At 37.1% G+C, this 16,088-nt stretch overlaps 2 pseudogenes; one reads left to right on the top strand and one right to left on the bottom strand.

Annotated features, from left to right (window-relative positions):
* The first annotated feature begins 129 nt into the window (after nt 1-129).
* Nucleotides 130-3,090, top strand: LOC118551025 (barrier-to-autointegration factor pseudogene; annotated as a pseudogene).
* A 12,144-nt stretch (nt 3,091-15,234) lies between these two features.
* On the bottom strand, nt 15,235-15,816 carry LOC118550804 (peroxiredoxin-2 pseudogene; annotated as a pseudogene).
* Between the last annotated feature and the right edge of the window lie 272 nt (nt 15,817-16,088).

The following is a 16,088-nucleotide window of genomic DNA, read 5'->3' as shown; positions in this document are numbered from 1 at the left end:
GGTGTGCTTGAACTGAAGTGCAAGGGAGAATTGGTGACATTAGTTACTGCTGGGACTTTAACCTCCACCTTACATTTTATGGATGTGATTCAGATCCTATTTTCTTTAATTTTCCATAAAGCACCACTAAATCAAGATTGTGGGGTAACAGAGTTTGTGTAAGATTTGTGTTTAAGGAGTGATATGAAAATGAAGAGGCGAGCCGCGTGGTGGGAGGAGCCGTTACAGGAAGGAGCCGGAGCTGCTGATTAAGCTGATCAAGATGACAACCTCCCAAAAGCACCGAGACTTCGTGGCAGAGCCCATGGGGGAAAAGCCAGTGGGGAGCCTGGCCGGGGTTGGTGAAGTCTTGGGCAAGAAGCTGGAGGAAAGGGGCTTTGACAAGGCCTATGTGGTCCTTGGCCAGTTTCTGGTGCTAAAGAAAGATGAAGATCTCTTCCGGGAATGGCTGAAGGACACATGTGGTGCCAATGCCAAGCAGTCCTGGGACTGCTTCGGGTGCCTTCGAGAGTGGTGTGACGCCTTCTTGTGAGGCTCTCTTGGGGAGCCCCCAGTCCCTAGCCCCAGCATTGAGTCTCCAGAGTTTGCAGCCGCATGGGGACTCCTCCCCTGTCCTCTACCAAGGAAGACATTGCTGTTGTTGTACTCACTTCTGATGTACTTCAAGGTCTTCGGGAGTTCTCTCCCCTCACCATTTCAACTTTTTTGAAATTCTCGCTCTTGCATGCATCTCCCTTCTTGCCCTGCCAGTTTCGTGTCAACAATTACCAGCTTTTCCGAGTGGATTCCTGGCCCTTCCTTCACCCCCTGCCCCCACTGGTCTGTTTTATGCTATTTGGCTCCTTTTTTGGTAGAATAGTCACTGTCCTTGTGAAGTTTTTTAAATCAATAAAGTCAGTGACCTTCAAAAAAAAAAAAATGAAGAGGCATCTAGCTGACTTCAAATGAATGGACAGAATTGTGAAAAATAAGATTGTTGCTTTAAGCCACTAAGTTTTGGGGTGGTTTATTATTCAGCAATGTATACCTGAAACACCTTTGAATTATATTAGTTTTGAATCAGATTCTGCAAAATAATGAAACATATTCAATCACATTGCTGTCTCTAAAAAGATTGACAGTTACAAAGTGAGAATAGATTAATTTTATCATTAGTAAATAAAATGCAAAATTAGTGTTTATTTTTTATACAATTTCTTATTCTTGCATAGTAGGCATATTATATTACATCATAGGTGTGTGGTTCTTAAATAAATATTTGATATAAGTGTGCATATACAATTTCTCCAATTATTTATTTATTTAGAGAGTATGAGCAGGGGGAGGGGCAGAGGGAAAGGGAGAGAGAATCTCAAGCAGACTCTACGATGAGTGCATAGAGCCCAACGTGGGGCTTGATCTCATGACCCTGAGATCATGACCTGAGCTGAAATCAAGAGTCAGATGCTTATCCAGCTGAGCACTCCTTTTTTTCAAATACTAAGTATGACCAAACAAAAATTGTTTTCAGACCACTGTTCTAGAAAGTGGATTTTAAAATGTTGATTGAAGTTTAGGTAATTGTTCTCTTTGAGGTAAAAGAAAAATAGAGACTACAGACAAAACTATTTGAAGAAAGTGTGTTTATGTTGGTTTATTAAGCAGATATATTTAAGCTTATGAGTGAAATATACTTAGAATTTTAGGCCCTATATTCATCTTTATGGTTGCTATTAAAAACAAACATATAAACAGATAAATCTACCAACACTTAAAGCCCTTTTAGTCAACCTGCCACTTAGTAAATGGAATAGGAGGCAGTAACAGTGGAATCTTTAGTACCAGGGAAAATACTTCTGCCCATCGGAGCGAAAATGATCAGCCTGGATGAGTTCTCTGAAGGTGGGAATCTGCTGACACATGACAACTCTTCAGGGTTTGTTAATGTTAATTTTGTCTTGATGATAATAGTGAAACATAAATTAAGTTTTGTCTTTGCCAATATAGAAATCATCCATGGTACCTACTTTGTCAAAGATGAATTCAGTGACTCAAGGATGGAAGAAATAATGTAGTAATCCAAGTGTATTAAGCCAAATGTTCAGTATAAATATTTGATTAATCACATTCTCTCTACAAAATGAAATGCTCTACATCAGTTAAAAATTGTTGCAAACGAAACTATATAATAAAGAACCAGTATTTAGTACTGTGGTGCATATTGTTGGTCTATTTATACCTTCTTCCTTAGAAACAAAACTTTGATGTTATTTAGAGAGTCACTTTCATGCAGCCCAGGTACCTTGTGACCTTTCAGCTCTGTGAGTGGATACTGGTTAGTCCAAGGCAATCAAAACGTCATCCTAGTGGTTGGTTTAGGAATAGGCACAAATTGCATGTTTGCCAGTGAATCACCTCTCCTTGTTCTCCGATGAATCAGGAAGCTAATCTCCCTCTCCCAAAGAATAGGAACAGAGAAATATGTAGTCCTGCCTGCTACTGATGGTCATTCTATCACTATGAGGGGAAGTAGCTTTAGGATGACAGGAACACCATGGATGGAAGAGTAGGGCAATGGAAAGAATCTGGTTTCTTATGGGTATTGTTGAGCCACTGAATCAACTATTACTGAAGCATATTCTACTCTGACTTTTTAATAATTAAAGGTAATAAATTTCCTAATTATCTAAGTCTGATTAAATCTTGACTGATATAAAACAGTATATTATTTTTAGTGACCAAACTTTATTGAGATGCAATAGTCTAAAGGAAGAAGCTAACATTTTTAGAGCACGGTTCAGTGATTTTTGTTTGTTTCAGATTCCATTTGAGTGGAATCATACAGTATTTGCCTTTCTCAGTCTGATTTATTTCACTTAGCATAATACCTTCTAGGTTCATCCATGTTGCCTCAAATGGCATGAACTCATTTTTTATGGCTGTATAATTTTCCTCTGTGTGTGTGTGTGTGTGTGTGTGTGTGTGTGTGTGTACACACCACATTTTTCTTGTTCATTTGCCTATTGATGGACACTTGGGCTGCTTCCATAATTTGGCTATTGTAAATGATGCTGCAATAAACATAGGGGTACATATATCCCTTCAAATCAGTATTTTGTTTTCTTTGGCTAAATACCCAGTAGTGGAATTACTGGATCATGTGGTATATCTATTTTTAATTTTTTGAGGAACTGCCATACTTTTTTCCACAGTGTCTGTAGCAATTTACATTTCCACCAATAGTGTACAAGGGTTCCCTTTTCTCCACATCCTCGCAAACATGTTATTTCTTGTCTCTTTGATTCTAGCCATTCTGATAGGTGTAAGGTGGTATCTCATTGTGGTTTTGATTTGCATTTTCACTGATAATTAGTAGTGTTGAACATCTTTTGATGTGTCTGTTGGCCAAGGGAAATTAGTTTTCAATAAAAATATATAAAAATATATAATTTTTTTCCTGCATTTGTGAAAAAAATTCTTTAAATGGATCTGAAGTTTTCATCAGAATTTCAAATGGGTTAGTGACCTAGAAGAGTTTCATTATTTATCTGGGTTGATTTCAGTTTCCCAACATGTTAATTTCACTACTATAGTCCTCTTATAAGGGCTAAAGAAAAACAAAATCATTTAAGGTTACCCAAATAAACCGTTCCACTTCTAGTAATGGAGAATTATTTTGTTGTAGACCAACCCTTGTAACAACAACAACAACAAAAACTAGCCAGAGAAAGTTGGCTTCAAAGCATTGGGGAGCTATCATGGCACTGAAGACTTGAGGCAGATAACCTGTCTGGATCCATGAACAATGATCAGCCATTCTTCCCCAAATTTCTTGGAATTAGGTAATCCCCAGCATCTTGATATAATCCCAAAGGATCATCCCAAGAATGACTTATAGGAAATTTCTTATCTGCCAGTGGTAATAAGAAACAACAATAATAATCTCATAAATTGAAAATAATGAGATGCTATATATCTTGTACATGTGAGTCTGTATACCAAAAATATCCTCTACACATTTGTTTGGAAGAATATCTAAGTATCTCTTAGAAGGTAATGCTTGCCACCAACTATTGATTTAATTGTCTTTAAGTTCTTAAGAGAATCAAACTGGGTCTACTTAGTTAAATCATGGACAATAATTTTCAAAAGGGCAAACCAGTGCTGCTTTGTTGAAAAGGGATTTGGTTCAAATTGCTGATTCACTTCTGATGTCCCCTTTAAAAGAGTTCAAGCTGAAAAAACAATATGTACTTTGACTCTAATAGTATGTGATTTTATTTTTAATCTGTGTAAGTTATTATCTTTTCCATTGCTAGTTTTTGCTTTACTCCCTTATTAGACTGAAATATGCTGCATTTATCTGTACGTCTGACCTGAACCTACCACAAGTCTGCTTTTGATCCAATCTCCCTTTCTCCCTATCAATTTTTGTCTTATATTTTATTTTGATGTACTACTCCTTTTTGCTTTTGCTTCTACCATCTCAGCACTCTATTCAAAGCTTGCTACTGTAATCTAGAAATGTATACAGGACAAAGGAATAGAGCACAGGACAATGGTCAAGAGCAAAAAGTGACTTGGGGAGCATACATTGGAGATGGGAAAAGAAGCAAATAGGTCTTTAAATTGATTTTCATATATATATATATATATATATATATATATATGGTTTACAAGAACTGTTTTCTTTGGACCATCAAGTGAGTTAGTCCTTGGGTTTATGTTTCTTTATCTCTGAGGGGAACTGGAAGCCGATGGAGATGTTTTATAACCACTTCTCCTTTTCCCTTTATGACTTGTTGTATCTCTAACCAACACCAGGGAAAATTTTCTAGGGTTCTCAATATCTATTTTATCATTAGCTATAACTATTCCATCACTTTAAAAGCTTGTTAAGTTCAATATGCACCTATCCATAGCACGGTTTTTTTGTTTGTTTGCTTGTTTGTTTTCGTATTCAAGATTGCTCACTTGAGAATGTAGAGATATTCATGATATTAATAAAGAGAAAGATCTACATTCTAGAGACTGTATGTTATGAAGGATCCCCAAGCCCTTGAGTAATTATAAGGAATTAATGAAGCCTGTCTTTGATGTTATACCCCTTTCGAGCTCCCCCTTTCCTAATCAGGGAGATAATAAAAGATTACTAAACTATGCCCAATATTGGTCTTGATGCAATAAGAATGTTTCATTGCTTTTGCAGATAGAGTCCAGAATCTTCCATTTTGCAATCATATTCCTGAACAATGTCTGTGGATCTTTATGTAATTTCTATATTACCCTTATTATTGAAGCCATATCTAGTCCGTCAGACTTCTGCTTACTTCCTAAGACACTGTTCAAGACATGGATTAAGCTTTCCCTAAAATCCAACATAAAGGTTGACTTGTGAGTACTTAAGACCTACAAATAAATTTCTTTTAGGGCATATGAAATTTTTTATTTTGCATGCCAGAATAACTAGGAATCAGAGAGAGAGATTTTATGTCAGGAATTGAACACACGATCTGAATGCTCTTGTCAAAGTTAGAATGGACAGTTTTGGATATGTGTCTCAATTTCCTCTTTTTAAAAATTTTTTTAAAAGATTTTATTTATTTATTTGACAGAGAGAGACACCGCGAGAGAAGGAAAAAAAGCAGGGACAGAGGGAGAGGGAGAAGCAGGCTCCTTGTTGAGTAGGGAGCCTGACGCAGGGCTTGATCCCAGGAGCCTGGGATCATGACCTGAGCCGAAGGCAGACGCTTAATGACTGAGCCACCCAGGTGCCCCCCAATTTCCTCTTTTATTTTTCCCAGTATTTTTAAATCACTAGAAACTTTAGTCCAAACCACAGCTTCCCCTTCAAGGTATGGTTTATGTATCTTAGCCTTATAAGAGTGTTTAGCAGTTTGTCTTTGATCTCTTTGAATGAAGCAGAGCTCTAGTTGACATCTTCTGAGAAAGAGTCTGAGACACCTTCTGAGTACAGGGAGCCCACATAATGGTACGAGAAGGGCAACCTTAAGGAAGAGGTGAGCATTCCTTTTCTCAGTTACAGAGAAGAAGGTAGAAGTGATGGTGAGATGATAAAAGTCACCTGGAGAGAAGGGGTAGACAACAGATTGATGGGAAAAAGATTGGACACCACAATAAGAGTCATGGGAAGCTGAAAGAAAGAATAATTCCTCAGAGCCAGAAGCACTTGAAAGAGTAAGAAACCAAATATTAATACGGTGGTATAGGAAGAGGGAGACAAAGTGATGTTTTTGGCAAAACAGGGACTCAATGCATTAATATATTATTTAAGAAGAAAGAATAAGGAAATGGAAATTACAGGTGTCTGAGGGTGAGTTTTGCCCAGATTATTTAGGACTATAGAGGCAGCACCTGTTTATTTATTCTGAGAGAGTTTCTAAGCTCTCCTCTTGTTTTAGGTTTTTAATTACTCAGATTCTTCATCTGGTTTCTTCATTGCTCTAAGCTTCTTAGGAATTTTCATTTCCTGGCCCCCTGATAACTGCATTTTTCTTGCTGATCTGACAGAGAAATAAGTATGGCGGTCCCAAGTGAGATCCTGGTATGTTGCTATGATTTCCATAGCACTCCTCTGTGCTTGTTTCATTGCGAGCTGTGTGGGTAAAGTTCTTCATTGGGTGTCATATCTCTTGATTCCTTTTCCTATCATGTTCTATTAAGATTTCCTAGGATATGTTCTCTTTTACCCCATTAATATGTTAGCTCTGACTTGGAATACCATTTTTGATTTTTCCTCCTCCTCCTGTCCCTCCTCTTTTTCCATCTTTTGATAATTGACTCTGCTTCCAGATCTACTCCACCTGGTTTTATTAGCACTTTCCCCATCATGACCTCACATATGAATGTGTGTTAGTTGTAGACACCCTCTAAGACACTGTCTTCCGCTACTGGGTTCCCTAGTGATCACGTGTTCTGCGGGCACAAAAACCCTATTTTGAGAGTGCAACTATAATTACTTTTATAATCATAATAGAGATTAGGCTCTTTGATTTTCATGTGGGAGTGTTTCCCAGTATGAGAAGAAAAAGTTTTCAAATGAAATATTGAAGATATAAGGGAATAACATATTTTTTCCCTATTCAATTTACTTCCAAATAAATACTTCAAGTTCATTTTGTGAGAAGTTACAAAGATCTTTTTGCTCTTTAAGCTACAGTTTGGTTTTCTATTTGCTGATAAGGTGATTAAAAATAGTATCAAATAGTCTGGGAGGGAGTGAAAGTGACTTCCTACGTCAAATGGGCCATGTTTGAAGTTCCTTCTGAGATGTAAATCAATCTCAAAGTCTTTTTTTTTTTTCCCACACAGTCTTTATTAAAACACAATTATCACCTAAGTTAAAGTCTGCTTTACTTTTCACGGCCAAGTGCAAAAGAGAAGGAGGCTTAGGAATAGTTATTTCATTAAAAGGAAGCAGATATTGAGGACTCCAAGATAGAAAGGTTTGACAGTATTGAGCTTCATTAGTAGAAGGACAAGAAAGAGTAAGTGAAGAATTATGGCAGCACCTGAGAGAGAACAGGTCTTGCTTAAAGTGCACACCCTTAAACATAAAAGTTAATGTTTATCTGAGATATTTAAAATGTCTAAATGTTTAAAGGTTCCTCTTGGTAGTTATTTACCCTATATGTTTATCTGTAGCTATCAACAGTCAGAAATTTTGGAAAATATCAAAATAATCTGCAAGCTTGCTTCAGGATTATTAAAATTAAGGAGAAACAGACAGCCAGTGAGTCAACAAATATCTATTGATTACTTCGTGAGCATCACTGTTCTAGGTGTTTGAGATTGATTGATGTGGAAAACAGATAAAATCTGCCCTGGAATATAGAACTTAAATTTCAATGGGGAAAGATAAATGTTACGGGCATATAAGCGAACATGATTAATGAATACAAATAGGTAATAATTCAGCATGGTCTTTATTGAGCTTGCCTAGAGAGAAGAGTTGGTGGTGGTTGGAAGCAAGCCAGCTTGGTACAGATATATAAAGCATGAGGCTCTATAGTAAAAAAAACCAAAAACATGAATACTAATCCTTCTTCCTTCACAGTGACTTATCATTTTACATATGGCAAAACTGACAAAAGGCTGTCTGAACTACATACGTAATATTAACCAGCTTCAGTGAAGGGACAAGCATGGCAGGTAAGGTGTTGCAATGCCTAAAGACTTTCCCTTTTCTCAGAGAGAGGACAGGGTTGAGCTCAACATTGGTTTATTCTTTTTTTTTTTAAATAAAATCTCTGCCTTAAGATATTTCTACACTTACATGTTCATATCAGACTCTAGATTCACCCTCAAAACAATTTTTCCTCCAGACTTCTTGATCTGAATAAATGCTACCAACATACACCATGAAATTTGCTCAAGGCAACACTAGAAGTTATTCATAACAGTTATTAATTTCTTTTTTTTAGAAGATTTTATTTATTTGAGAGAGAGCATTACTGGGGGGCGAGGGGCAGAGGGAGAGGGAGAAGCAGACTCCCCGCTGAGCAGGGACCCCTATGTGGGGCTTGGTCCCAGGACCCTGGGATCATGATGTGAGCTGAAGGCAGACGGCTTAGCTGACTGAGCCACCCAGGCACCCCTATTCATAACAGTTCTTGTTTCACATTATCCTCATCCTTATCAAGTGGATAAAATCCTCTTTTTGATAGCTAAAGTTCTCAATAATAGCCTTCTCCATTCCAAGAATCAGCTTTATTACTGGTCAGTTTGGATCTTGGAACATGGCTCAGGATGAGACTGCCCTCACTCTAAAATATAGTCCTGGTAACTTCATATGTGAAGAGTTAGTGACAGTTGAATTCAGAATCATTGCCTGCCTCACACTATACCTAGTGAAAAAAGCCAAAGAAAGGCCAAGTGCATGTTGGTAGTAGTCTTTACGGCCTTACTCCTTCCAAGAAAAAAAATCCAAATAGATTTCAGACTCTTACTTCTTTAAGAACTAAATAATCTGATCCCCTGCTTCTATGCAGAAACCTATAAGGGGTAAAGAGGGCAGATGTTTCTTTGTATTTCTGTGAGATGTTGGAATTTTCCCTTTTTTGGTATTTGACAAGAATATTGTGTATGGGGTGGTGAGGGATGATTTTCTTTCTCTCCCTGACCTCTGGTTCTCTTGTCACATTGGGATTCTTTTGTCAAACAATTGTGGAGCTGGCCCTTCTGGAGAGGAAAACATAATTCTATCAGGATAGTCTTCCTCCCACCCTTTGTAGGCACTCCCACAACTGGAGTTTTAAAGAATGCCTCTGGGAAGCAGCAATGGACGCTTTAGCCTTTGCTTTTGGAATGCTCTGAAATGAATGAGACAGAGATGGATATTGATTAAATTAATGCCACATTTGTGTGGCATAAGAGACTGCAAATTTACTCCTTAAGTATATCCAACCTAATATTATTCATGTCCAATGAGGCTGTTCAATGCAACTAATTCAAATTACATGATTCAAGTTTACATGATAAAATTATTTTATATAATAACATGTCAGCAAGTAAAAGTGCTCAAATTTCAACAGTATCTTCTCAAATTCTTGTTACAATGAAAAGGAAAAATAAAAGTCTAAACACAAAATTTCCACTTAGATTATAGTTAAAAAATAATTGATAGCCACGATGTATCTTCTCCAATTTGTTTCCCATAGTCTCAGTCAGAGTGTTGAGATGTTCAGATGTCTGGGTAAAGTCCGTTTCTTCAGTAGGCCTGTGCTCTACCTAGACCAATGGTTTTCAAACTGTTTTGCTTGCCAATCCCCAATAAGAATTTTGAAAGACAATGTGCCTCCTTATAACATTTATTTGGACATCTGAAGTTTTTCATCACGTTCACGTTATAGGAACAAAAGCCTTTGTTATAAAGGCTTTAAGTTATGAAATATTATAAATATTGACATTTAAAAAACTCTTACATCTCTTCTTAAAGTCTATCTTCTAGTATTTAAATACTATTACAGAAGTGTTATCCCTACTACCATCATTCATAAAAATATGAACATGTATTCTTTAACAGTTGGATGTTTTACATTATTTTTTTTTAATTTTTATTTTATTTATTTTTTAAAAGATTTATTTTTTTTTTAAGATTTTTTTATTTATTCATTTGAGAGAGCAAGAGCAAGAGAGAGAGAGAGCGCGTGCACAAGCAGGGGGAGTGGCAGGCAGAGGGAGAGGGAGAAGCAGGCTCCCCGCTGAGCAGGGAGCCCGATGCTGGGCTCCATCCCAAGACCTGGTGATCATGACCTGAGCCGAAGGCAGACTGAGCCACCCAGGTGCCCCTTATTTTATTTTATTTTTGATGTAGTGTTCAACATTATTCTTTTTCTCCCTTCAACTATATCATACTTTATATCATACTTCTTCAGTTTTCTAAAATATGTAATATATGTCCAATATTTTTATTTCCTGGGGAATATTAGACTTTACATGTTATAAAATTTCTTCTGGATTGACTTATAATTACAATTATGAGGTTATAATATTCAAAACATCACATCTTTATTACAAATTTTGATAAATTATTACCAATAAAGTAAAACTGTTAGAAACTCATCTTTTAATGAGATGAATGGGACTTTACAAAATGCAATCAGATGTATCCTAATATTACTACAATGAGAATTCAGTATCAATTCTATTCCTATTTTTTAATTTAGTGACACATACTGATAAATCTTACTGATATAAATAAGTAGATAGGAATAGAAGGTGATTTGTTAGACTATCACCAGTTTTTGAACTTTTTCAGAGTTATTTGCCAAAAATCATACAGTATTCTGTTATCAAAAATTATTTGTAATGATGTGTTAATGGAGAATTTGATTAGATTATTCTTAGTGTTATTGAAGGTAAAGAATAACAAATAGAATAATTTGCAAATGGTTTTTTATTTCTCAGTCAGTAGTCATTTGTTTTCTCAATTTTGAGGAGGTACAGTAAAAAAGGTTTCGGTAAGTCTTATCAAATGACTATTAATTACCCTTGTTTTTTAATGCTTACGAAGTACCTTGATGAGCCCATTCTCAGAACAATTGGGAAAATAAAATATTAATGAGTGTACCTTTTTGACAAGTGCTTCTATTCATCACAGCTTTCAATATTTTTGTCAACCTCAGAGCTGGAGATTTAGCATATTCATCATATGAAAAATGTCTGCAGTACATAATCTGACAAAGACAATCCCCACCACCAAAACGGTTCATCAAATTCGACTTTTTAAATTAAAATAATATGTTAATACATGATTTGAGGAGTTTTATGAAAAGCAATCTTTAATAATGAACAGAATACATAATTGAGATAGACTTCTAAAAGCAGCTAATATTAAAATGAAACAGATATGGTCTATCTATTTTATTCAACTCATAATGTTATAAAAGATAAAAAAGTCTACACATTGTTTCTCATCACTTAATATGTAATGATATAACAACATAAAAAATAAATAAAGTAGGGGCGCCTGGGTGGCTCAGTCGTTAAGCGTCTGCCTTCGGCTCAGGTCGTGATCCCAGGGTCCTGGGATCGAGCCCCGCATCGGGCTCCCTGCTCGGCGGGAAGCCTGCTTCTCCCTCTGCCACTCCCCTTGCTTGTGTTCCCTCTCTCGCTGTGTCTCTCTCTTCAAATAAATAAATAAAATCTTTAAAAAAAAAAAAATAAATAAATAAAGTAGACCTACATACAACAACACAGATGAATCTTAGCAATATGGATCAAAAGATTAAGCCCAAGAAGACCAGATATATTAAAATAGCTCTAAAAACACTCAAACCCCAACAAATCTAAATGACTTATTATTTAGGTATATATATAGATATATGCTAAAATTATTCACTTGTATTAGTCATTTGAAATTCAGAGAGACGTTGGTGTTTCTAATGCATAAAGGATTTGAAAATCAGGGGGAAAAAAACTTGATAATGATTTTTCTTTGCAGATAATCTAGAACAATTATGCAAGTAAACCTTAGTAAATATTGAAGACTCAATGCTAAAGAATGTTTATTTAAAAGCAAATCTATGGCCCCAAATTATATAATTCAGGGAAACAGTAAATACATGAGATAAGAAACCCATCTCTAGAAAACAAATGCAGATCCTTGGAATTTTGTGTATAAAAAATACCTCTTTAATCTTATTTATGCCATCTTGCACTCATCCTTCTCTTTCATGAAACACAGGAAATGTCTGGGCATGTTGCCCAAGTACTTGGAAATCATTTGGTTCCAACTGCGACTTCATTCTACTGAACAGAATTTTTGGTCAAAGAGTCAGCAGAGCTATGTTGCAATGGGTGCTCACTTGGTGGTGATCAACACAGAAGCAGTAGGTACTTTTCTTTATTTTGCATTAAATTTTTTTTTAGTTGTGGAAGAAAATACAGAATTTACCATCTGAACTGTTTTTTGTTTGTTTGTTTGGCATGGAGCCCAAAGAGGGGCTTGAACTCACAACCTTGAGATCAAGACCTGAGCTGAAATCAAAAGTCAGATGCTTAACCGACTGAGCCACCCAGGCAGCCCTGAACTGTTTTTATTTTTATTTTTATTTATTTTTATTTTTTAAAGATTTTATTTATTTGACAGAGAGAGGCACAGCGAGAGAGGGAACACAAGCAGGGGGAGTGGGAGAGGGAGAAACAGGCTTCCCGCAGAGCAGGGAGCCCGACGTGGGGCTTGATCCCAGGACCCTGGGTCATGACCTGAGCTGAAGGCAGACGCTTAACGACTGAGCCACCCAGGCTGTTTTTAAATGTACAGTTCAGTAGTGTTATCCATATTCACATTGTTGCAAAAAGATCTCTACAACTTTTTCATCTTGTAAAATTGAAACTCTATACAACGACTACACATTACCCCCTCCCTACAGTCCCTGGCAATCACCATGCCTGCTATTCTCTGCTTGAATGAGTATAAGTGGAACCATACAGTATTTGTCTTTTTGTGACTGGCTTATTTCACTTAACATAATGTCCTCAAAGTTCATTTATGTTGTAGCAGTAACAGGATTCTCTTCCTTTTTAAGGCTGAATAATATTCCATTGTACATATACTGCATATCATTTATCCATTCAAGTGTTGGACATTTGGGATGCTTTTACCTCTTGGTTTTTATGACTAATGCTACAGTGAATATGGGTGTGCAAATGTCTCTATGAGAATTGCTTTCAGTTACGTTGGAAGTTGGATTTCTGGATCATATAGTAATTCTAATTTTAATTTATTTGAAGAACCACCACACTGTTTTACATAGTGGCTGTACTATTTTACACTCTCACAAAGAATGTACAGTATTCCAATTTCTCCACATTCTTGACAACACTTGTTTTTTTTTCTTTTGATAGCAACCATCCTAATGGGTATAAGATTATTATAATTCCATTATAGCTTTGATTTGCATTTCTCTAATAATTAGCAATATTATGAATCTGTTCATATACCTTCATGCACTGTTGGTAGGAATGCAAAGTGATGCAACCATTGTGGAAAACAGTATGGAGATTCCTCAAAAATTAAAAATAGAACTACCATAAGATCCAGTAATTGCACTATTGGGTATTTACCCAAAGAATATGAAAACACTAACTTGAAAGGATATATGCAACCTTATGTTTATTGCAGCATTGTTTACAATAGCCAAGATATGGAAACAGTCCAAGTGTCCATCAATAGATGAATGGATAAAGAAGATGTGGTATATATATAAAATGGAATATTAATTCAGCCACAAAAAGGAAGAAATTTTGTCATTTACAATGACATGGATGGAGCTAGAGAGTATTATGATGCTAAGTGAAATAAGTCATTCAGAGAAAGACAAATACCATATGATTTCATTCATATGTGGAATTTAAGAAGCAAAGTAAACCAGCAAAGAGAAAAAGAGAAAGAGAGAGAGACAAACCAATAATCAGACTCTTAATATAGAGAACAAACTGATGGTTACCAGAGGGAGGGGGATAGGTGGATGGGTGAAATAGGTGCAGGGGGTTAAGAGTACACTTATATGATGAGCACTGAGTAATGCATGGAATTGTTGAGTCACTATATTGTGCATCTGAAACTAATATAACACTGTATGTTAACTATACTGGAATTACAATAAAAAATAATAAACAAAAGGATCTATTCATATAGTTGCTGGTCATTTGTATACTCTCTTTAAAGAAATGTCTATTCAAGTCCTTTGCCCTTTTTTTTTAAATGCCATCAATGACTTTTTCTTCTTTCCCTCCTTCCTTTTTCCTTCCTTCCTTCCCTCTCTCCCTCCCTGTCTCCTTTCCCCCTTTCCTCTTTCTTTCTTTTTCTTTCTTTCTTTCTTCCTTCCTTTCTTTCTTTCTTTCTTTCTTTCTTTCTTTCTTTCTTTCTTTCTTTCTTTCTTTTCTTTCTTTCTTTCTTTCTTTCCTCTTTCTCTCTTTCTTTCTTTTTTTCCTTTCTTCCTTCCTTCCTACCTTCCTTCCTTCCTTCCTTCCGTCCTTCCTTCTGTCCAGGGGAGGGAAGGGGCTGAAGGAGAGGGAGTGAGAGAATCTTAAGCAGGCTCCACGCCCAGTGCAGAGCATGACACAGGGTCGATCCCACAACCCTGAGATCATGACCTGAGATGAAATCAAGAGTTGGACGCTAAACTGACTGAGCCACCCAGGTGCCCCCCCTTTGCCCATTTTTAAATTTGGGATATTTGGTTTTTTGTTTTTGAGTTGTATGTGTTTTTAATATATTCTAGATATTAACTCCTTATCAGATATATGATTTGCAAATATTTTCTCTCATTCCATGGGTTGCCTTTTCACTCTGTTGATTATTTCCATTGATGCACAGAAGTTTTTAAGTTTGATATACTTACATTTGTGTTTTTTTCTTTGTTGCCTTTTCTTTGTTGTGCTTTTGGTGTTATATCCAAGAAATCATTGCCAACTCCAATGTTATAACGCTTTTTCTTTATGATATTTACAGTATTCTGTCTTACATTAAGTCATTCTTCCCCTTTTTTTTCCTGTCCTAATATTTTATTGTTCACCTCTAGGCCTCTAGCTAGGTGGGCTCCAGGGAGGAGGTCACCATTCATCAGCTCTCAGCTGGGAGAATGAGAAGGCCTTGGCCTTGCTCTCCAGGGTCAGGGACTATGGAATTTGAAGGGGCAGGTCTGGCCTTTCCTGGGTCAGCATGGGTTATCCCTGTAGGGGCACAGGTTGGGGCCAAGAACCCGAGCTTTCCACCTGTCTGCTAGCCTAGCTGTATTTGGAGAAGTATTCATTGGCCCACACTGGTCTTGATGTGTCACTGCCTGGCTTCGAGCCAGTGGGACAGACTTCCCCATGTTCATCCATGTACTTGAAGGCCTGGTCCAGCTACAGAGCTTTGTCCATGGAGCACCCCCATAGACAAATCATTGACAGTGATCTAGAGAAGGATACCCTTGCCGTTGGTGATAAAGAGGCCCCTGTAGGCGATGCCTCCATCTTCCTTCAGCATGCCATAATCTTGGGACAAGCTTCTGGTTACATTGACCAGCAGGGGGATGTTGGGGGCAAGCCTCCTCCCTTCTGGGGACTGTTGATCCAAGCCAGATGAGTGAACTGAGAGTTGACAGAGACCAACACCTCACAACCCAGCTTGTGGAAGTCTTCAGCGTGCTTGCTGAAAGTGATGATCTCTGGGGGGCAGACAAAGGTAAAGCCATGCAGGTAGAAAAAGAGGACCAAGTGTTTCCCTCTAGTCCAGAAAGCTTCACCTCTTCGAAGGTGCTATCCCCAAGGGCAGTGGCCTGGAAGTTTGGGGGGATTTCCTATCTGCACGTTGCAGCAAGTCATGACTGAAAGCTGTATGAGCCAGGGCGGGACCCATGGACTAGCAGACTGATGAACACACGTTCTTATCACCCAAGTCTTTCTTCTGTGTTCAATTAGTTTTTGTATATGGTGTCAGGTAGGAGTTTAGCTTCATTCTTTTGCGTGTGGATATCCAGTTTTCCTAACACCATTTGATGAAAAGATTATCCTTTACCCATTGTATAGTTTTTGAAACTGATTAAAGATCATCTGACCATATACTCAAAAGTTTATTTTGGGACTGTCTATTCTGT

This window comes from Halichoerus grypus, chromosome 6 (genome assembly GCF_964656455.1).
Source record: "Halichoerus grypus chromosome 6, mHalGry1.hap1.1, whole genome shotgun sequence".
Classification (NCBI taxonomy): domain Eukaryota; kingdom Metazoa; phylum Chordata; class Mammalia; order Carnivora; family Phocidae; genus Halichoerus; species Halichoerus grypus.
The sequence above is the reverse complement of the archived record's forward strand: the minus strand, read 5'-3'. Positions and strand labels throughout refer to the sequence as shown.